General features: G+C 38.4%; 1 long non-coding RNA gene across 1 annotated transcript; it reads left to right on the top strand.

Moving 5' to 3' along the window:
• The first annotated feature begins 18,578 nt into the window (after positions 1–18,578).
• On the top strand, positions 18,579–22,477 carry LOC121975258. The gene is made up of 5 exons (XR_006110294.1): positions 18,579–19,251; positions 19,406–19,697; positions 19,775–19,848; positions 21,120–21,656; positions 21,880–22,477. It is a non-coding gene; the product is annotated as an uncharacterized LOC121975258 (long non-coding RNA).
• Positions 22,478–23,490: the final 1,013 nt, after the last annotated feature.

Genomic DNA, 23,490 nt, shown 5'->3' with positions numbered 1-23,490 from the left:
CGTGGGCCTGATACGATACAATAGCAGGCCTAACGTGTGCTTTATATGGCAGCGTATCAGGCCCACGTTGGGCCTGATACTTTTGTATTTGTTGGTAGAAGTCTAATAATCATTTAACTTGGTCAAGTATTCCGGTTGGCTTCACAAGAAGAGATATTTCATTGCTGCTTGGTATTGCAGACTGAGGAGCTTCAATTCCGATGAATTCAACTAAAGCATCCGGTGACCTCTTTCTAACATACTTCTCAAATAAAAAAGAAGCTACTAGATCAAGAATTGAGGAGTTGCTTAAATTTTATGGCAATCGTTTTGAAGGAGAAGATGATGTTTTATTATTTTGCAAATTCTATATTTTGTATATATTTGTTTGTGTCTTATTTTCTTCTAGTATATATAAGATCCCTTTATATCTTATAGATATAGTAGATGATTTTGAGAATCTTGCTAGATTCAACTGGGTTGAAGTCATCCATGAATTTATGGCTCCATAATTACCTAAGATTGGGGACATATTTTCATCAACTGGGACAAAACAATCTAACACCAACCTCCCTTACCTAAAGGGATTTGCTGGTCTTTTGGCAGTAAGTTTATAATTTATGTGAAATTTATTAATATTTTGCAGACATTTATGAATAGGTAACCCTTGTGATGGTGAATCATGCATGATTTTTGGAGCATGTTTTAATCCAAAATCCATACAAAATAAAAGGAGAAAGAATAAATAAGTGGAAGAATATTCCTTCATATATTAGTAAGGTGAGGGAATTGGTTGATCAAGTCTCCTCTGAAGAGGTAAATTTTGAATACTTTGACTATAGTTTGGTTAAAAATTCTTGTTTTAACATGTGTTTTAATATTGTTACAGGTTTTGATTGACCTACTCCCTACCCAATATGAAAATTCATTGTTTGAGAACCTTATTGGCTTTGATGACAATCCACATGCAATGGAGACATCACAAATTGAAGTCACTGAAGGAGGAAGCCAAATTAATGAGTGTTGTAATTGCATTATTCAAGCAAACAGAATTAAAAAGCTAACAATGGAGAACATGCAATTGAAAGAGAATTTGAGAGAATTACTTAAAATAGTTGAAAATAAAGGCATGGAATCTCAATATAGCGAGCCTGTAGACGATCCTCAATTTGAACATGTAGGTGTTACAACAAGAAGTAGGAGAGGGCGTGACAGAAGTCGTTATGATTACAGGGATACTCCAATTGATAGTCCATTGTGGCTCAAAACTTTACCTAAGAGGCAGCGTAGAAATATACATATAAGTGAGCCTGCGGAGAAAGTTTCAAGTCCAGGAGATGGAAAAAAAGTTGAAAAAGAACCTGATGTTGTGGGGAAGGGGAAAGGAAAAATTATTGTGGATGAAATGGAAGAAGAAAGAGATATTATAGAATTGATGGAAGACAAATCTGATGAAGAGGCAGAGAAGGATGCAGATATGTTTGGCAAATATGACAAAATGAGGAAACAAGCCATTACTGTAAGATGATATCTGCAAATTTCATTGTAATTTATTTGATTTAATAGATTATCTAAATGCCTTTTATGTTTATGCGCATATTATGTGAAGAAGCAATTTAAGACTTTCAAGAAAAAAAAAGAAGACGAAGAGGTGGCGTACTTGTTAAAAGTGTTAGAGAAATTAAAATATGTGAAATACAGAGTTGATTAGTCAAGACAATTATATGCTTCTCTAATTACATAGTTGATCTATGGTTCTCATATTTATATTTGTAAAAATAATCATTGATTTATTTACTTTGTAGGTTTATAAATGATTTAGTTTGGGAGGAACCACCCTTTTGTTTAGATGTGTATTCTCTGTTATCTGGTGTGAATGGAGAGATGTTGACAAGAGGGACGTAATCGACATGTATTGTAAAATTCTATTTAGGGGGGGGCATTTTCATCTGGAAGGACATACAACAAGTCTATATATTGCTCAACATTATTCACAGTAAGAAATTTATTTGAGAATAGGACAAATTAGAATTCATTTTATTATTTGGCTATGTATGTATGACTTTGCATATTTGTAGTCATTAATAAAATCGTCAAGTAAGTTTGCCTTCCAACACCTGATAAAGACAGATAGAGGAGATGAAGAGGTTAGGTATATTTTTATACTTTTGTGCAGTGATAATGCACACTTCCACTTGCTGATGGTGGACACCAAATCAATGACGTTCAATCAGTACAATTCTCTAGCAAGTGGAAGTAAATACAAATACGAATTTGAAGGAGCGGTGAGCATCCAATATTCATGTGTATGTTTGTATTCTAATATAAATGCTCGTTGATGGAAAATATATATTTCCTCTTCAATCTTACATGTATCAGATTTTAAACTCTATAGTAGTGAGCACGTTGCTGCTATTGATCCAAAATTTGAAAGGCGTTATCCGTTCGATAAATGGGTTTCTCGCACAATAGAATGTCCACAACAACAAGCTAGGTAAGTCGAGCACAGAGTGTGAATAGAACATATTGATAAAAAATATTGACCATTAAAATGGTGTTGTTATTTACAGCGTTGACTGTGGCTTCTTTGTGATGCAATACATTCGATGTCTCCTATACGATATGAAGATGGACTTCAAACAAGGAGACATGAAAAAAATTAGAATTAATGTAATGGTATCAATTTTGAGGGATAAGTTTTTTAAAACATTGGATTAAATATCCATAGTCTTATAAGGAAAAAACTTGTAGAGAATGTAAATGAACTTACGAAGTGTAGGTAGTTTTATATCTTTGTATGCATCTTTGTTGTTTAATACAGTGGTATGTATTATATGAGAAGAGTATAAACTGTCACTGGAATATTAATAATATTGCATAGTGATTAGTCACAATATCCAAATTGCGATGCTGGTGCTTATCAGTGAAATCCAAATTGCGATGTTGGTGCTTATTAGTGAAAAGAGAGATAATGTATATAAGTTATACTGCACACTATTTCTATCTTCTCAAAACTAAAAACATGGTAACGGTTGAGATTGTTTAGAAAATCAAATAGGCTGGAACCAAAACTCGGTTTCAAGAGCACAAGGTAGGCTTTGAAATTTGAATTAGGCATGTAATTATGGAACACCAAAGTAACTAAGTTACGAGAAAAAAAAATGGTTCTTATTCCTGAAACTGCAAGAAACACATGTTGTGTTCCAAATGGCAAGGACAAAGAACTTCTTACCTAGGGTTTATAACTATGTTTTGAGACCATATATACTTTCCCCCCTCTCAAACCTTCATAGGGAGGGTGAGATAAAGTAAATCCAAGTAGGGTAGGCCTATTAGTGGGTTTTGGCCAAAATCCACAGATGGACCTAGACACCTCTGATTCGACCCATTTCAAGTCTCGTGTGATTAAGGTATCGCAATGACTCCAATGGTGCTATCCAATACAAGTTTAAAGCTCTCTATGGGTGATAGCACGTGGAGAAAAAAATCCAGTCTCCCTTTGGGCCTGATATGATACCATATCAGGCCCAACGTGTGTAACTTTACATTTCAATTGAACATCTCTCTTTTGTCGTGGATTTCATAGTCTGCTATTTTTTTCAAACTATAAATAACCTAAAACATAGTCAAAAGGATTGTTTGTTGTAATGCTTGCTAAAAAAAAGGATAGTATGCTATGAATGCATATCAGTGGGTTTAAGTCTACAGCATGGCCATCAGTGGGTTCTGTGCCAACTGGCACAGAGCTATAACTTAGTTTTCAGGGTGTATAAATTCATTTTGATACCATATATAGCATCTTCCCACCTAGACCTTCATAGGGAACTTTATTTTAGGTAAATCCAAGTAGGGGAGGGTCATCAGTGGGTTTTGCTCAAAACCCACTGATGGGCCTAGATACCTCTGATTTGACCCATTTCAGTTGGAGTGGGATTATGGACTTGCAAGGACTCCAACAGTGCTAGCAAATCATAGTTTAAAGATCCATAGGTGTGGTAGCAAGTGTTGAGGAAACAAAACAAAATTTAGCCACCGTTGGACCTGATATGCTCTCATATCAGGCCCACCGTGGGCTTGATATGAGAGCATATCAGGCCCAATGTGGGCCTTGTATGGTATCATTTCTTAAAACTTGATTCTATCTCCCCCTTCTATAAACTTAACACATGCTAAAATGCTCCTTATAAAAAAAATAAAATAAAATAAAATTTGAAGGTGCTACCATAGGGTTTAAATCTACAACATGACCATCAGTGGGTTCTGTGCCAACTGGCACGGAGGCATAACTTAGTTTCTAGGGTGAATAAATTCGTTTTGACACCATATATACCATCTCCCCACCCAGACCTTTACAGAGAACTTTATTTCAGGTAAATCCAAGTAGGGGAGAGCCATCAGTGGGTTTTGGTCAAAATCCACTGATGGACCTAGACACCTCTGATTTGACCCATTTCAGTTCGAGTGGGATTCTGGAATTGCAAGGACTCCAACGGTGCTTGCAAATCATGATTTAAAGCTATATATGTGTGGTAGCAAGTGTTGTGAAAAAATATTCAGCCACCGTTGGGTCTGATATGAGAGCATATCAGGCCAAACGTGGGCCTGATATGAGCGCATATCAGGCCCAATGTGGGCCTGGTATGGTATCATTTCTTAAAACTTGATTCTATCTCCTCCTTCTATAAACTCAACACGTGCTACCATGCTCCTTATAAAAAAAATAAAATTAAATTAAATTTGACGGTGCTACCATAGAGTTTAAGTCTACAGCATGACCATCAGTGGGTTTTGTGCCAACTGACATGGAGGCATAACTTAGTTTTCAGGGTGTATAAATTCGTTTTGACACCATATATACCATCTCCCCACCCAGACCTTCACAGGGAACTTTATTTCAGGTAAATCCAAGTAGGGGAAGGCCATAAGTGGGTTTTGGTCAAAACCCACTGATGGACCTAGACACCTATAATTTGACCCATTTCAGTTCGAGTAAGATTCTAGAATTGCAAGGACTCCAACGGTGATAGCAAATCATGATTTAAAGCTATATATGTGTGGTAGCAAGTGTTGAAAAAAAAATCAGCCACCATTGAGCCTGATATGAGAGCATATCAGGCCCACCATGAGCCTGATATAAGAGCATATCAGACCCAACGTGGGCATGATATGAGCGCATATCAGGCACAACGTGGGCCTGGTATAGTATCGTTTCTTAAAACTTGATTCTATCTCCCCCTTCTATATACTCAACATGTGCTACCATACTCCTTATAAAAAAAAATAAATAAAATAAAATTTGAAGGTGCTACCATAGGGTTTAAGTCTACAGTATGGCCATCAGTGGGTTCTGTGCCAACTGGCACGGAGGCATAACTTAGTTTCCAGGGTGTATAAATTCGTTTTGACACAATATATACCATCTCCCCACCCAGACCTTCACAGGGAACTTTATTTCAGGTAAATCCAAGTAGGAGAGGGTCATTAGTGGGTTTTGCTCAAAACCTATTGATGGACCTAGACACCTCTGATTTGACCCATTTCAGTTCGAGTGGGATTATGGAATTACAAGGACTCCAACGGTGCTAGCAAATCATGGTTTAAAGCTCCATAGGTGTGGTAGAAAGTGTTGAAAAAAACAAAATTCAGCCACCGTTGGGCCTGCTATAAGAGCATATCAGATCCACCGTGGGCTTGATATGAGAGCATATCAGGCCCAACGTGGGCCTGGTATTGTATCGTTTCTTAAAATTTGATTCTATATCCCCCTTCTATAAACTCAACACGTGCTACCATGCTCCTTATAAAAAAAATAAAATAAAATAAAATTTGAAGGTGCTACCATAGTGTTTAATTCTACAGCATGACCATAAGTGGATTCTGTGCTAACTGGCACGGAGGCATAACTTAGTTTCCAGGGGGTATAAATTCATTTTGACACCATATATACCATCTCCCCACCCAGACCTTCACAAGGAACTTTATTTCAGGTAAATCCAAGTAGGGGAGGACCATCAATGGGTTTTGGTCAAAACCCATTGATTGACCTAGACACCTCTGATTTGACCCATTTCAGTTCGAGTGAGATTCTGGAATTGCAAGGACTCCAACGGTACTAGCAAATCATGATTTAAAGTTATTTATGTGTGGTAACAAGTGTTGAAAAAAAAACAAAATTCAGCCACCCTTGGGCTTGATATGAGAGCATATCAGGCCCACCGTGGGCATGATATGAGCGCATATCAGGACCAACGTGGGCCTGGTATGGTATCATTTCTTAAAACTTGATTCTATCTCCCCCTTCTATATACTCAACACGTACTACCATGCTCCTTATAAAAAAAATAAAATAAAATAAAATTTGAAGGTGCTACCATAGGGTTTAAGTCTACATCATGGGGAGTGAGATACGGCTAATAGTATCGTATTATACCTTTACTCTCTACCACATATTTGACGTAAAAATAAAATAGTGGTTGTTGGTTCTCCAAACTTACAAGGCGTTATTTTAAATTTATAGCTCCTCCCCTCTGAAACCTTATTTCAGGTAAATCCAAGTAGGGGAGGGCCATCAGTGGGTTTTGCTCAAAATCCACTGATGGATCTAGACACCTCTGATTTGACCCATTTCAGTTTGAGTGAGAATCTGGAATTGCAAGGATTCCAACGGTGCTAGCGAATCATGGTTTAAAGTTCCATATGTGTGGTAGAAAGTGTTGAAAAAAAAAATTAAATTAGCCACAATTAGTAAAATAAAATATGTGAGAACATATTAGGGCCAACGTGGGCCTGGTATGGTTTCTTATCTCATATCAAAAAACTTGATTCTATCTCCCCCTTATCAAAAAATAAAATAAAATAAAATAATTTGATTCACCATAATTTTAATTTACACAATCAGTAAATCATTACAAGAATAGTTTATTATAATTTTTAAGTATCTACAGTTTAAAGTTTTTGTCAGACATGATTTTATGTCCAAGTCTAAATCTATAAGCTCTCATATCAACTTGTATAAACTCTGCAGATCTCTGAAACATCAAACTCTCTGCATAGTGCATCATAAAAAAAGCACAATCCAACTTACAAAACAAAAGCACAATCCATTATAAAATAAGCACAACCCAAATATGATGGAACAGACACAAATACTTACGATTTGCTTTGTGTGGGGGCCATTAACTTGAATCATTTTATACTCTCTCCCGGAGAAAGGTGCTAATCCTTTATGCCATATGAGATAGTATGACCAGTTTAACTCCTTAAAAAACAACACCTACAAATAACAAACAATAGTAATTAATACATAACCAATGATTATTGGATATAAGAAATTTGATACTTACAGTTTGATCAAAAACAGCAGTGTAATTTTCTGTGGTGCAAAGAGAGTTATAATGAATTATTTGACTTTCTTCCAGGTCCATGACCATTAGATGCCAATGATCATCTTGGTTATTTAGAGGACAGAAAATATATCTAATGACATTGTCCTCATCAATTTTTGCACTTTATTTCAATGCATCCACGTGCATCATTCCAAACAAGTCATAGGCAAACAAGATAGCTAATGAGTTGACTGCATCGAATATATATTATAAACAATTTACAATGAGATAAGGGACATACTCGAAATCCAACCCCACAAAATATGGATGGGTGGTACAGTGAGTTAGAGTTTTTAGCTTCATTAGCAAGAATAGTCCAATAAACATTTATGCAATCTCCATTGGTGTATTGCGTCCAATCAAATATTGTCATAAAAGATTGCATATCTAAAGAGAAAGTATCATTCCTCCATATTGGATGCACCGTCACTCTACACACACGGAGACAAGGATACAGACAATGGAATTAACCAAATCAATTAAAAGTATAATAAATATTATTAAACTCCAATAATAATCCTTCGTTGACAAATGATTTAAGTATTTACGCTGCCAAATACGTTACCTTAACTGACTGAGCTTCAATAACGCATAGGCTATCACACCATCTGTACTCTTCTTAAAAAATGTCTTCGCTTGCTGAGAGAATTAAAATACTACTATGTCATTAAGGATTATAAAAATAATGACTTACTTACTCTCAACAGTACCTTCAATATTTTGGTCTTGACCTTGTTAAGTTCATCACAATTTTTTTTTTATTTGTGATGAACTTGTATCTCCTGTCTTTGATGGTGCAGGAGCATCTGGTTCGACAGCTTGAACAATTTGTTTGCCTTTTTTTTTTATACATTCGAATATCAAACTTCTCTGAGTTCTCTTTCTTTTGGGGCCTACATGAAAATTAGTTGGTAGTGTAGGCAGATTAGGGTCTATGCCTTCTGATGCTCTTGGCTCCCCTGATACCTTGCTTTGTATAATTTCTTGGAGCTCTTTAATCTTATTTTCGGCATCGGCGATGATTTTGTCTTTTACATTTAAAATTTTGCTATCCACATCAGCATTGATAGTCTCAGCCTTGGTGGCACTCGTATCCCGTTCCTTACGCAGTTCACTTATTTGTAGATCTTTTTCTTTAAGCATAGAATTCATCTCAGCAATCATAATATCCTTTGCTGTTAAGAGACTATCCTTTTCTTCTATGGTCGTTGCCAGGTTTTTATTAGCTTCCTCCAAACTTTTAGTAGCTTTATGTAATTCTTGCTTTAAACTTTCAATTTTTTCTCCCTTTTCCTTGCACTGACTACAATCTACCGTATCGTCACACTGCAGTAGACCTTCTTCGGGTTGCTGTAAAGATCCTTGGCCAACCAACTCAAGAGGCTCAGTTGGCTGAGCCCAATTTGGTAGTAAATCCAACTCTAATTCTGCCGGAATTAAATCTACTAAAATTTTATCTGCAGTTACACGGTCTATCATTTTTTTGATTGTGTCAACATGATAGTTAGGCCACCTCCATCGTAGTATTCTAGGCAATTTTTCAGGATGGTTTGGATCAATAATGCTGATGTGCTCACACACCCATACCTACAATATGATTATAAAAATAATTCATATTCATTACAAATATCGTGATATATATGTAATCGGACTTATAACCAAAATATTTGGAAATCCCTTGAGCAAGGGGGCCTTGGGCGTTGCATCAGCAACCTGTGGTTTTAGTCTTAATGTAAGCTCCAAGCCAATGGCGTCTAATTGAGGAGCCATGAAACTGTATACTGCATTGCACCAGTTAAACCTAGCTAAGTTGTCAAAATCATCTACACAGTCAATTAGGGAGAGCACAAGTATTCTGAGAACACTGCTACTACCACAAAACAAAACCATTGCAAAAAAATGCAGGATATACAACTGACAGTAGAGCTTGTCATTTGATCTTGACTTCTTAATTAGTTTCTCCAATGTTTGGTAGAATAATCCGAATCTTGGAAAAACTCCTTGTACAGTGCGCTAGAAGCCTCATTTAAATCGAGACGAACTATTTCTCCATTGTCAGGAAGGCCAAGAATCAGTCCCACGTCTACCTTTGTAAATTTGAGTTTCTTCCCATGGAAGATAAAGTTTTTTCCTCTTGATCCCAATTATCAAACATATTTTGGACTTGAGCTCTTACAAAAGAACTATTAGGGAGGTCGAGGATCCACGAAAAAGGTGTGCATCGAATCTTCTGTTCTGATTCTACAGTCGGTTGAACAGAAGAAATAAATTTTCTGAAGTGACAAATGGTACTTTTCCAGTTCATTCTTTTAGTTCTTCCTCTGTTGACATAACTTGGATAACTTGGTCGATCAGCACTCACACTGGTCAACGCCTCTTTTATAGCCATTGCGAACCTAGCTACCGTATAACCACACCCAGAAAAATAACTCTTAGATTCCGTAATAACGACTATGCTCTTATTCTAACATGTCAATAACAGTAACACAAACCCTAGGTTAAACCGTTATAGAAAGAACCACTAAATGAGCAACGAAGCTACGTACGAAACCGATTTTAGAACGCCGGTGATGGTAGAGTCACGCCTCGAACGGAGCTACATAGAATGCCTTCGAGAAGAAGATGACGACCGAAGTAGGAGAGTGTGCGCTTTTGCAGATTGAAACTTGGGCCTAATATCCCATTATTTTATTTTAAATTTATTCGACTCGATTTATTTGTATGATTAATTATTATTATTTTCTAATAATACTCTTTAATATCATGTTACGCCCGAAAATTCTCAACATTATTTTAGAAATTTTCTATGATTTTTCTGGAGTTTTAGAATATAACCCCACTCGAACTGAAATGGGTCAAATCAGAGGTGTCTAGGTCCATCGGTGGATTTTGACCAAAACCCACTGATGACCCTCCTCTACTTGGATTTACCTGAAATAAAGTTTCCTATGAAGGTCTGGGTGGGGAGATGGTATATATGGTATCAAAACGAATTTATACACCCTGGAAACTAAGTTATGGCTCTGTGCCAGTTGGCACAGAACCCACTGATGGCCATGCTGTAGATTTAAACCCTATGGTAGCACATTCAAATTTTATTTTATTTTATTTTTTTATAAGGAGCATGGTAGCACGTGTTGAGTTTATAGAAGGGGAGATAGAATCAAGTTTTAAGAAACGATACCATACTAGACCCACGTTGGGCCTGATATGCGCTCATATCAGGCCCACGTTGGGTCTGATATGCTCTCATATCAGGCCCAACGGTGGCTGAATTTTATTTTTTTTCAACACTTTCCACCACACCTATGGAGCTTTAAATCATGATTTGCTAGCACCGTTGGAGTCCTTGCAATTCCATAATCCCACTCGAACTGAAATAGGTCAAATCAGAAGTGTCTAGGTCCATGAGTGGGTTTTGACCAAAACCCACTAATGACCCTCCCCTACTTGGATTTACCTGAAATAAAGTTCCCTGTGAAGGCCTAGGTGGGGAGATGGTATGTATGATGTCAAAACGAATTTATATACCCTAGAAACTAAGTTATGCCTCCGTGGCAGTTGTCACGGAATAGTGCATATATATATATATATACATATATATATATATATATATATATATACACACACACACACACATATAGATTAGTACTCTTATACTATCTGAATGTATTCTAGTTGCTAAAAAATTATAATTTCTATCTGACTTTTGATTTCCTCAAATTCTCGTTCAATTAGAAGGTTTCAGAGGGGAGGAGCTATAAATTTAAAATAATGCCTTGTAAGTTTGGAGAACCAACAACCACCATTTTATTTTTACGTTAAATATGTGGTAGAGAGTAAAGGTATGATACGATACTATTAGTCGTATCTCACTCCCCATGCTGTAGACTTAAACCCTATGGTAGCACCTTCAAATTTTATTTTATTTTATTTTTTTATAAGGAGCATGGTAGCATGTGTTGAGTTTATAGAAAGGGGAGATAGAATCAAGTTTTAAGAAACGATACCATACCAGTCCCACGTTGGGCCTGATATGCGCTCATATCAGGCCCACGTTGAGCCTGATATGAGCGCATATCAGGCCCAACGGTGGCTGAATTTTATTTTTTTTTCAACACTTGCTACCACACATATATAGCTTTAAATCATGATTTGCTAGCACCGTTGGAGTCTTTGCAATTACAGAATCCCACTCGAACTGAAATGAGTCAAATCAGAGGTGTCTAGGTCCATCAGTGGGTTTTGACCAAAACTCACTGATGGCTCTCCCCTACTTGGATTTACCTGAAATAAAGTTCCCTATGAAGGTCTGGGTGGGGAGATGGTATATATGATGTTAAAACGAATTTATACACCCTGGAAACTAAGTTATGGCTCCGTGCCAGTTGGCACAGAACCCACTGATGGTCATGCTGTAGACTTAAACCCTATGGTAGCACCTTCAAATTTTATTTTATTTTATTTTTTTATAAGGAGCATTGTAGCACGTGTTGAGTTTAAAGAAGGGGGATATAGAATCAAGTTTTAAGAAACGATACCATACCAGGTCCACGTTGGGCCTGATATTCTCTCATATCAGGCCCAACGGTGGCTGAATTTTATTTTTTTTCAACACTTTCTTCCACACCTATAGAGCTTTAAACCATGATTTGCTAGCACAGTTGGAGTCCTTGCAATTCTATAATCCCACTCGAACTGAAATGCGTCAAATCAGAGGTGTCTAGGTCCATCAGTGGGTTTTGAGCAAAACCCACTGATGACCCTCCCCTACTTAGATTTACTTGAAATAAAGTTCCCTATGAAGGTCTGGGTGGGGAGATGGTATATATGATGTCAAAACGAATTTATACACCCTGGAAACTAATTTATGGCTCCGTGCCAGTTGGTACAGAACCCACTGATGGTCATGCTGTAGACTTAAACCCTATGGTAGCACCTTCAAATTTTATTTTATTTTATTTTTTTTATAAGGAGCATGGTAGCACGTGTTGAGTTTATAGAAGGGGGAGATAGAATCAAGTTTTAAGAAACGATACCATACCAGGCCCACGGTGGGCCTGATATGCTCTCATATCAGGTCCAACGGTGGCTGAATTTTGTTTTTTTTTCAACACTTGCTACCACACATATATAGCTTTAAATCATGATTTGCTAGTACCGTTGGAGTCCTTGCAATTCCAGAATCTCACTCGAACTGAAATGGGTCAAATTAGAGGTGTCTAGGTCCATCAGTGGGTTTTAACCAAAACCCACTGATGGCCCTCCCCTACTTGAATTTACTTGAAATAAAGTTCCCTATGAAGTCTGGGTGGTGAGATGGTATATATGATGTCAAAACGAATTTATACACCCTGGAAACTAAGTTATGGCTCCGTGCCAGTTGGCACAGAACCCACTGATGGCCATGCTGTAGACTTAAACCCTATGGTAGCACCTTCAAATTTTATTTTATTTTATTTTTTTTATAAGGAACATGGTAGCACGTGTTCAGTTTATAGAAGAGGGAGATAGAATCAAGTTTTAAGAAATGATACCATACCAGACCCACGTTGGGCCTGATATGCGCTCATATCAGACCCACGTTGGGCCTGATATGCTCTCATATCAGGCCCACGGTGGGCCTGATATGCTCTTATATCAGGCCCAACGGTGGCTGAATTCTTTTTTTTTTCAACACTTGCTACCACACATATATAGCTTTAAATCATGATTTCCTAGCACCGTTGGAGTCCTTGCAATTCCATAATCCCACTCGAACTGAAATGGGTAATATCAGATGTGTCTAGGTCCATCAGTGGGTTTTGACCAAAATCCACTAATGGCCCTCCCCTACTTGGATTTACCTGAAATCACGTTCCCTGTGATGGTCTGAGTGGGGAGATGGTATAAATGATGCCAAAACTTATTTATACTCCCTGGATTAGAAGTTATTTCTCCGTGCCAGTTGGCATGGAATAGTGACCTGTTTTTTTTTTTTCAATGACTCAAATCTTATTTTTCAAGAATGACTACAATCCCTTTGTCTGAGTTTTAACTCATTTATATTTCAAAACATATTTACATTACTTTAAAATTTCAAACCCCTTCCTATTGAATTGAAATGCAGAGATATATTAAACCTATATGGTGTGAAATATTAATTATGCCTTGCAGGTGATGGTTGACACTTCTCATACCTACAATACCATTGTATCATAAAATAAATACTACATAAAACATATAACACAAACATCACTTTCCAAAACTGTTTTTTTACAATCCTATGTATGTACTGCATGCAAAACATATGGATCAACTCCTCCAATTTACAATTAATTCAAGAACCAGGGGCTGGCAGCATTCTATAGGTCCTCCGATTATGGCCCAGTTGTTTGCACCTGTTGCATTTGACTTTTACCTTCCCATTATGTTTCGACTCGATCCTTGCCTTCTTTCGCCTACCCGGCTGCACAAGGCTACGGGGACATAGAACTATAATTTTGTTTACTCCCCTAGGCCAAAATTCCTTGCTTCGACAGGGGTAAATACGATCCATGTATGTCACATTCCAATTCTGTGAATGAAAATAATGTTCACAATATGGGAGTGTATCTATGTTCCGGTGAATGATGACGACAATTGCATGTGAGCAAGGCAATCCTGAAATTTGAAACTCCCCGCAATTACATTACTTTCTCTCCAAATCAACAATGTATGAAGCACCCCATGTCTTTACTTCCATTTCAGATTGAGAGTAGGGGTGAACTTTATATCGTCTAGCTTTCTCCCTTCTTGATTCCATTTCTTTGGTCGCATGAGGTGTCAACGCAACATATCATTTCGACACTTCCTCCCTACAGTTAAAGAACCATTGAGCAACCTTTCTTCTGGTATTATCAATTAACCTGTTTATGGGAAGTTCATGCGTCTCCTTGAACAAAGCATTTAAACTCTCTACACAATTGGTTGTTAGCATTGTGTACCTTCTGCCACTAAAGTGTGCATTAGCCCATCTTTTAGGGTCAATGTTCTGAAGCCACTTATGAGCATCTGGATGTTTTTCAAGCATGGACTGCATTATGAGATCATATTGGAGTGTTGTGTTTGTTCGAGCTGCTACCCAAAACAAGTCTAAACCTGACCTACTGCTAGTATTTGTTACCATATTGCAAGACATGTGGTGGTAAAAAAAACCATGATGAGCGGTAGGATAGACTTTCCAAACTGCTGATATAATGCCGCGATGTCTATCTGATACTATAGTCATTGACTTTGGATCAACATCAAAGAATCTCTTCGTATGATCCAAAAACCACTCCCATGCAGACCCACATTCAACTTCAGCGATTCCAAAGGTTAATGGGAGGACATTGTCATTAGCATCAATTGATGTAGCCATCAACAACACACCCGGATATTTGCCTCTTAGGTATGTGGCATCAATTCCAATCAATTTGCGAAGATAAGACCTAATACTCTTCTACAAGCTCCAAAACCCCAAAAACAGCGTTGAAACTGATTATCTCCATTCCTGTGTAGTGCCAAATAGGTTTCAGGATCCCTGCCTCTTAACTCACGCAGATATAGTGGAAGATCTTTATATGCTTGGTCATAATCTCCAACAACTTTCTTCATCGCTTTCTCTCGAGCTATGTATGTTTTTCTATATGATATGGTCACTCTAAACCTAGCTTTTATATCTGCTATAATCATACTTGGCTTGTATTGTTCATTAGCAAGAAATTGCTCTTCAACAAAAGATGCTACAAATGATAAAGAACATGCTTGATGATCAGCACTTTCCCTAATGGTGCCACATTGGTGTTCCTTTATATATTTCGTAACAATGAACTTTACATCCCCCCGGGCAACTACTCTCCATTTACATGGCTGATTGAAGCAGATGACTTTTACTTTATTTTTCCAAGTGTCGACTGGGTTATATCTCATATGTTTAACCATGACATGTTTCACAAGTGCATTCTTGAACTCTTGTCAAGACGGAAAAATCTGTCCAACAAAAAATTCATGCTCATCTATTGCCTCTTTAACTGGCCTTTGGAGCAATTGAGAATTTAGAATATCTAGATCATCAGCTATTGGGAACTCCTCCTTTAAGTCACTATACTGCTCTGGAGATATTTCATATTGTTCAATCTGCATATCATTAGATAAGAATTCTTGTACATCTGTATTACATTGCAATTCCTCTCCAATTCGGTTATAATACCCTTCCTCCTCCCTCCAAGTAGGCTCAAAGTAAACATCAAGTGTTGTACAAGAATTCAGAACTTCATCTTCTTGAATACTAGCTTCTTCATTTAGATCAAATGTTAAATTACTGCTTCTATTTCTATTTGTGTTAGACACACAACTATACTGCGAAGATGATGGAATATTTGTTCTGGATACTTCTCCTACATTAGCTCCATGTCCAATGTTAGAATTTGTATCAAGTGTATTCCATATCTCAGAGAGAATTTCTTCAGTTATATGATCGTCCCTGATAAATAAATTTCAAACTAATTTAGTAAATTTGCAACTACATAATCAAGTGCTGTCGTTAATTTATAATTTTGCTCAATTGAAACCACTAGGAAGGGTTGAGCGAGGAAAAGATCTATATGATGTAAAATCCAACTTTTAACCACAGATCACGTTCGGCTTGATATCATCGATATCAGGCCCCTACTGAAGTAGACACTTCTTGTAAACTAGGACCACCACTGACTAAATCCTAAACCCTAAATAAATAATGGTTAGCCAAACTTAACTATCAACCGCAGAAAATAACAAGACTTAAATCGATTAAGTATTCTATTACATCATATTGCAGGTGTTGTCGAGTATTTATTCCCCACACAACCAAAATAAACCATAACAATCATTTTTTCCACCACCCTTTGCTACAATACTGTAATTTTTATTTACCATCGCTACCCTAATTTACAGTAATAAATCTATACATACATGTCTAAATCTTTAAATGTATTATTCTACTAATTTCCCTCTTGCAAGAAGTTGCTGACATTCTTAACTGCAGTTGTCCTTTGGTCTCCTCTTGAAACTCTTACGCCAATATCCCGAAAGCCTAACTGGTCTATTGCAATGCCACCAACTAGCACGAGCAGTAATGACAAGCGCAGAGTTCATATTTCTTTCGTGTTTATAACACCACGCAGAGGGATAGAGGGAGAGAGACAGTGAGATGACGTGCATCCGAACCATAAATTATTTTTCAATTCGATTTGTGCCTTGGATGCTTGGAAAATGGTGATTGAAAAACGTGGTTGCCAGGTAGCCAGAGGGGTAATCTGGGAATTGAATTTGTTAAACTACGCCCTTTGGTAAATACCAACCTACGATGCACCTTTTGGTAAATATAATATCCAAGCAACGCCCTTTGATAAATTGTCGTTATATCTATGACTTTGTAGTTGTTACAACATAAATATTATTGTAAGACAATTATGTACTATAATAATTATAAAATTATAGAAGCTTGTCCATTTTAAATTAATTTAGGCTTATATAGCAATTTTGAAGACAAAGGATAGTCTAAAGGTTACAGTTTTATGAAATTTGATTATCGTAAAGCCACTTAAAAGTTTTGGTCAAAATTACTATATAAATCTAAATTGTTGACATGCATCTACACACTCTAAATTCACCATTTGAGTTTTTCCCATACTCTTCATATTTTGATCATCATGTCTTAACTACATGTACTAATAATTAATTAGTCATATGTAATTTACCTCCTCCTTAATTTAGAAATGAATTGACAAGGACACTCAAAGCAAGTGAATTATCTTTTTTACCACATAAAATTTACCAATCGAGTAAAAAAAAACCTTATAAAGTAGTCTATCTAGTTAGGGTAACTCCAATTAAAGATTTTTAAAATGGTTTGTGAAATAAAAATAAATAAAGAAAAAAGTTTTAATTATAGAGATAAGACTTCATCTTTATAATTTAAGAAAGTAGTGAAATTTTAAATCTACTTTTTCATCTCAAGATTACAAGATTACCGGGCCAATAATTAATAATGCACAAAAAAAATGATAATATAAGATTCATAAAAAATATTATATATATATAAGGAGATTTTTTTTTTTAATTACGGATGGAATGACAAATTTTTATATTTTGACGTGGCATTCAATTGATATATTGAATACTATAAAAAAAAAATTCATATAAATAGATGCCCTTAGATTCATCATTTACACACAAAAAAACAATCAATATATTATATATTTTTTCTTAAACCTACTATACAGACATCTTGGATTCACCATGTAAATTCCAAAGATTTCCTGACACACATCTATGTACTTTTAAAACCCTAAACCCTCACCATTCGATCTTTTGTTTTGTTTTTTTTTTTTTTTTTGCACAAGATTAGATAAATTAGAAGACAAAGGCAGATATACTTTTAATAATAAATGAAAAAGAGTGACCTTTCAATGATTAAGTAAAGAAAGACACCATCTAATTTGTGCAAAAAAAGAAATAAAAAGAAAATTGGAAAAAAAAAATTAAATAAATAAAGAGGATGGGGTTCCCCTTAAAACCAGTGGAGTGCTGAAATATTTAGCAGAAAACATGAACCGCAGAATCTGACTTGGAGTTTAAAATCTGACTGAACCGCAGAATCTGACCGCAGAATCTGGTTGATCATATGCCCGTGACAAAGGTTAGCAAGAAAATGACTAAAAGTCAGCAAGAAAATGACAAAGACCTTCAATGCCATGGCAAAGACGACACACATCACATGGTTGATCATATGCCCGTGACAGAGTGGTTTTTGTTCGTGTTCCACATCATTTGGTGGCATGAGCCAGTGCCGTGGCTTTTCCAGACGCTGCTCATGGGTAAATTCCTTGAGCAGCTCGCACGAGACATTGCTAAGGCATTGGCTTGTCTCCCGGCCAGGAGACAGCGGCTACTTGGGCATGTGAATGAGGGGGAATAAGAACATGGATGACAATCACATGGAATGCTGAGATTGCGGAGGACTAAGACACTTGGGGTGTCAAGTTGAGGTCGGTACTAAGGTTTGATCTTAGTTCAGTAGTGCCGCGCCCGACCTACATGAGACGCAAGACCGCGGCTTGTGGGCTGCACTTGGCCCAACCAACAGATAGTCTGGCCAAGCATAGTTATCCAAATTTAGAACTTTAAGATGTCAAAATGTTTATGGCCTCATAGCAATCATTGACAACTAGGGGGCACATTTGTAGCATTTTGTGATCGACTATAGATGTCCTGATGAGAATCATCCCTGAAATTTCTTTTACTGATTCACTGCGTTAGTCAAACTACAAAATCTTGCAACCAAAGTGGATTCTCACTCATGAAAACATGCAACAGATTGATGAGGAACTAGCCTAAAATATCATGGTTGGTATATCAAATCCGAGGCTCATTGAATCCAGGTCTGTATGTACCATCAGAGCAAAAATGGTACATTAAATACAATATTTTTGGATGATAAAACGACTAGATTGTGACATTCAATTTGAAAAGCTCATATAACTTGGTTATAGATATTTTTCATAAAAACAATGGACTCTTATAGAATGAGAGGTGAAAGGCAGGGAGGAAGAAGAGAGGGTCATTCAAAATGGTAAAAGGAAACAATAATGCATAGCTTCAAAAGAAGATGCATATGTAGTTTAGAATCATTAGAGAGAGGTGACAAGCTGGAACTCAAATGTTCCTCTCATGCATCTCTTAAAATAGGTTTTTTTAGTTTCTCTTGACCAAAAATGGAAAAAAAAAATGCTTGCTCTTTGATCTTTTCTAAGCAGTGGCAGGGAAAAGTGAGAAACACAAGGCCATGCATGTATGAAAGCCACTCCATTCCATCCATCTTCTCCCTAACGCTACTTTGTTTAAGGTAAGTGAAAATCTTTGGTCAAGTTCTTTGATCTCACACATAATTTTGGTATCTACATGATCAAACAGCTTTATTTTTTTTAAAAAAATAAATAATTAGAGAGAAATGGTAGCTGTTGGTGTAATTAAGATTTAGCGTGGCATGATTTTTGCAGGGTTACGATTAATTGGATTCGGGAAGATGAACAGGAAGCAGGGAGACTTCAGCCGCCGGGACTCATGCCAGTTCTGCTGCGACCCGAGGCCGAGCGGCGAGCGCTCCGACTACGCTAGTCTCAGAGGCGGTGGTGTGGTGGTGTGTCGGCCTTTGGTTTTGCGGGCTCCGACCTCCGCGCCGGAGATTGGTACTGCTCTTGCGGCAGCAACAACTTCGCCAGACGGGTGGAAGTCCGGCGACTGGATTTGCAACAGGAATCTGATTAAGAACTCCTTCAATTGTGAATAAAGGTCAGAATAATCATCAAAGCGTTAAAGACATCATGCACAAATTGGAACAATGATCTAGTTTTTTTTTGTTAGTGTAGCTGCTAATGTGGCGGAATTCTAGCATCTCCACGCGTCCCTTATGCTCAAAACACTCACCATGAAAGAAATTCAGGTATAATTGAATTCGCTCAATATACTCATCTCAAATGTTCAAAGTTTGATCTAGTATGGATCCTGACATCTCGTCAGTCTCAACTACCAATTTCATCTTAGTCTCGGTCCCAGGCCATTAACAATTCCTCCGGCTTAGTCTCAGATATTGATATCACCTATATCTTCCCTCTGGCTCAATCTGAAATCTAGACATCATGAAACTTCGGATCTCGGCACCATCATCCATGTCTGCTAACACCTCCCTTGCCCATCACATATCCCAATTACACCATCCTCCATGTCTAGGCCCAGGTCAATGAAATCCCTTCAGGCTCGGTCCTAAATCCCTGCATTACCTATGTCTCGGCCTCATGCCACCAACATCCCCTCCAACCCGATCTTAGATCCCAGTACCACCCATGTCTCAGACTCAATCGCTGACATTCCCTCAGGCTCAGTGCTAGATCTCGACATCACCTATATTTTGGCCTCAAGCTCCGGATCTTGACACCATCATCCAAGTCTTGGCCCAGGCCGTTGACATCTCCCCTGTCCGTCTCAGATCCCAGCATCATCCTCCATGTTTGCCCAGGCCATCGACATCCCCTCCAGCTTAGTCTCAAATCTCAACATCACCTATGTTTCTGCCTTATTCATTGATATTCCCTCCGGCTCAGCCCCAAATCTCGACATCATGAGCCTTCGGATCTCGGCACCATCATCTAGGTCTTGGCCCAGGCCGCCAACATCTCCCCTGCCCATCTTAGATCCCAGCACCATCCTCCATGTCTAGGCCCAGGCCACTGACATCCCCTCCTACTCAGTCTCAAATTCCGACATTACCTATGTCTCCAGCTCACGACACCGACATCCCCTCGGGCTCAACCCTAGCTCCCAACATCACTTATATCTTGACCTTGATCAGTCGCCAACAATCCCTCCGACTCAGTATCAGATCTCGACATCACCTATATTTCAACCTCAAGCTCTGGATCTCGGCACCATCATCCAAGGCTCGGCTCAGGCCATTGATAATCATCATTTGGACGTATTATTTTAGTGTAATTTATCGATATTTTTATCCTCTCATATATCCAAATCTATGCTTTTAGCGTGTTTGATGAGTTCAGATCTTTATTAGTCTTTAATTCAATTTTTGTACATTTTATAGATATTTTGGATATTATTTAATTATATTTTATTTTGTAAAAATTGAGGGAGATAATAATTGAGAAGAAGAATACCAGTTCAATCCAAAATGATTCAAATTATGGTTCATTTTAATTGCAGGATAAAAGGAGAAGAAATGCCCAATCTAGAATCCAATATCAAAGCCTCATTCTAAAGCTCAATTTCAAAAGTCCAAGAAGAAATTGCAATTGAATCTGATTTATGTTGGTTTAGCAGCCGGTTCAGCCAAACTAGCTGGTTCAATTGAAGCTTAAATGGGGTTCGATTCAATTGTAGTTAAAAGGGAAATTTTGGTTGAGTGTGTTGGTGCAGGTTGCACTGATAATTAGATTTTGATATATGACAAATAGGTTAAAGTTAGATATATTGTTTGTCTAACCTTTTTACTAAGTGTGCAGGAGTTGATTGATTTGAAGGACCTGCCATCAGGCTGAGATCTATCTAGGTTCGTGCGACCCGATAGCTGGTGCAAAGCCCAAATAGATCTGCGGGACCCGATATCTGATGGAAAGTCAGGTTGGGTTCGCGGGATCTAACAACCAGCTGAAGTCCAGTTGGGTCCACGGGATATGACAACTAGCGGGAAGACCTGGTGGGTCAAAGACAAAATCAAGTGACTGCAGTTGGTAAGTGGAGGTAAGCAAATGGAGGAGAGATCCAGTGAGGACGCGCTCTCGGTTGAGGGAACTGTAGGCGTTGGTCCAGCTTAGGTACATTTGGGAAACCTAAGCTAAGACCTTGACTAGATCATGGTCTCAGGGAGACATGATCTAATTATTACTGCTATTCTACTATATTGTGCTAACTTTGTTTTGCATGATAAACTTATTTGTTGTTACTTGGACTAACCTTTTTTCAGGGACGAAGTGCTAAGAAAAGGGTGTCCGGGCGTCGAGAAGGGATTCGGGCACCTGGACTTCGGGCTTTTGGAGTTGGTTCAAGCGCCTAGACTTGCTTCGCTCGGGCTACCTGCTAGGCACCCCAGCGGTCCGGGCACCTGGGGCTGGTCCAAACGATCATTATGAAGCTGAGTTGGAGTGCGATGACTAGCCGAACCCACGTCAACGGTTCAGGCACCTGGAGGGGATCGGGGTGCCCAGAAGTGGATAAACTTGACGGATCAAGTTTCAACGAGAGATCACCACGTCAGTAGCGGTCCAGGCGCTCGAAATGGGCCTATATAAAGGCCTTCAACCAGTAGCTTCACAAGATTAATTGCTACAACTTCCATACTCACGCGTTGCTTCGAAAAAGTCTCCAGAATATCTAAAAGCTGCACCGACAACCTGTGCTCAAGTTTCAAAGTTATATTGTTGGTATAATTTAATTCCTGCAATTGTACTTAAATTTTGTAATTGCTTTGTGATTATAGTGATTGTCCAACGAAAGCACCGAGCGAGTGCAGGCCTTGGAGTAGGAGTTGTCGAAAACTTCGAACCAAGTAAACCCACCTATGTTAACGTTCTCTTTTCGTCTATGTTCTTTTCCGCTGTGTACTCTTGATTTCCAAAAAATTAAAAAATGTTATTACTGTTAGGACCAAAAGTAGCTAGAGGGGGGGGGGGGGGGGGGGGAATAGCTCGTCGCGTTCGCTTGGTGCGCTTCGTTGCTTGGCGTTGCTTGTTTCTTCTTGGATGTGCAGCGGAAAATACAGAAACAAACACAAAACGCTAACACTAGGATTTTACTTGGTATCCACCTCACAAGAGGTGACTAATCCAAGGATCCACACCAACGCACACACCCTCCACTAAGAATAACACTCCTTTATGGTAACTACCAAAGGCGGAGAAGCCCTACAACACCCTCAATACAAGAAGAAGAAAGGGAAATACAAGTTAAGCAAAAGCTTACAAGATGTGCAGTAAAAACCCTAACCCTAACTTCTTCCTTTTGCAATAGATCCGCCTCTTGACTTGGAAAGCCTCCAAGAACCTTCAAGAACTGGCGATCACGTGCTTGTAGAGAGCTGTGGAGGAGCTGGAATGAATCTGAGAAGAGCTCGTGAAGAGATGCCGAAGACCACGCTCGCCTGCGGCTTTAAACACGACGCATCGGTGATCCCGATCGATTCAAATGCGAATCGATCGGGAGGCTTTGGATCGATCACGGATCGATCCAGAGCGCGTCTGTGCAAATGCCCGGATCGATCCACGGATCGATCCAGCATTATCGCGCGGCAAGATCGCCCGATCGATCGGCCGATCGATCGGGACCTCGGATCGATCACGGATCGATCCGAGGCCTCGTCATTGGGGAAGAATCGATCGATCCACCGATCGATCCCACCGGATCGATCCACGGATCGATCCAAGACTTGGTTTTGCCCAAACCAAGTCCTAAACCTCTAACCAACATCCGGTCAACCTTGACTGTTGGTATATCATGCCTCGCATCCGGTCACTCCCTGACCGCCGGGACTCCCCACAAGTGTCGGTCAACTGACCCACTGGACTTTTACTGTCGTGCA

The sequence above is a fragment of the Zingiber officinale genome, chromosome 4B (assembly GCF_018446385.1).
Source record: "Zingiber officinale cultivar Zhangliang chromosome 4B, Zo_v1.1, whole genome shotgun sequence".
NCBI lineage: Eukaryota > Viridiplantae > Streptophyta > Magnoliopsida > Zingiberales > Zingiberaceae > Zingiber > Zingiber officinale.
This window is presented reverse-complemented; position numbering and strand designations above follow the sequence as displayed.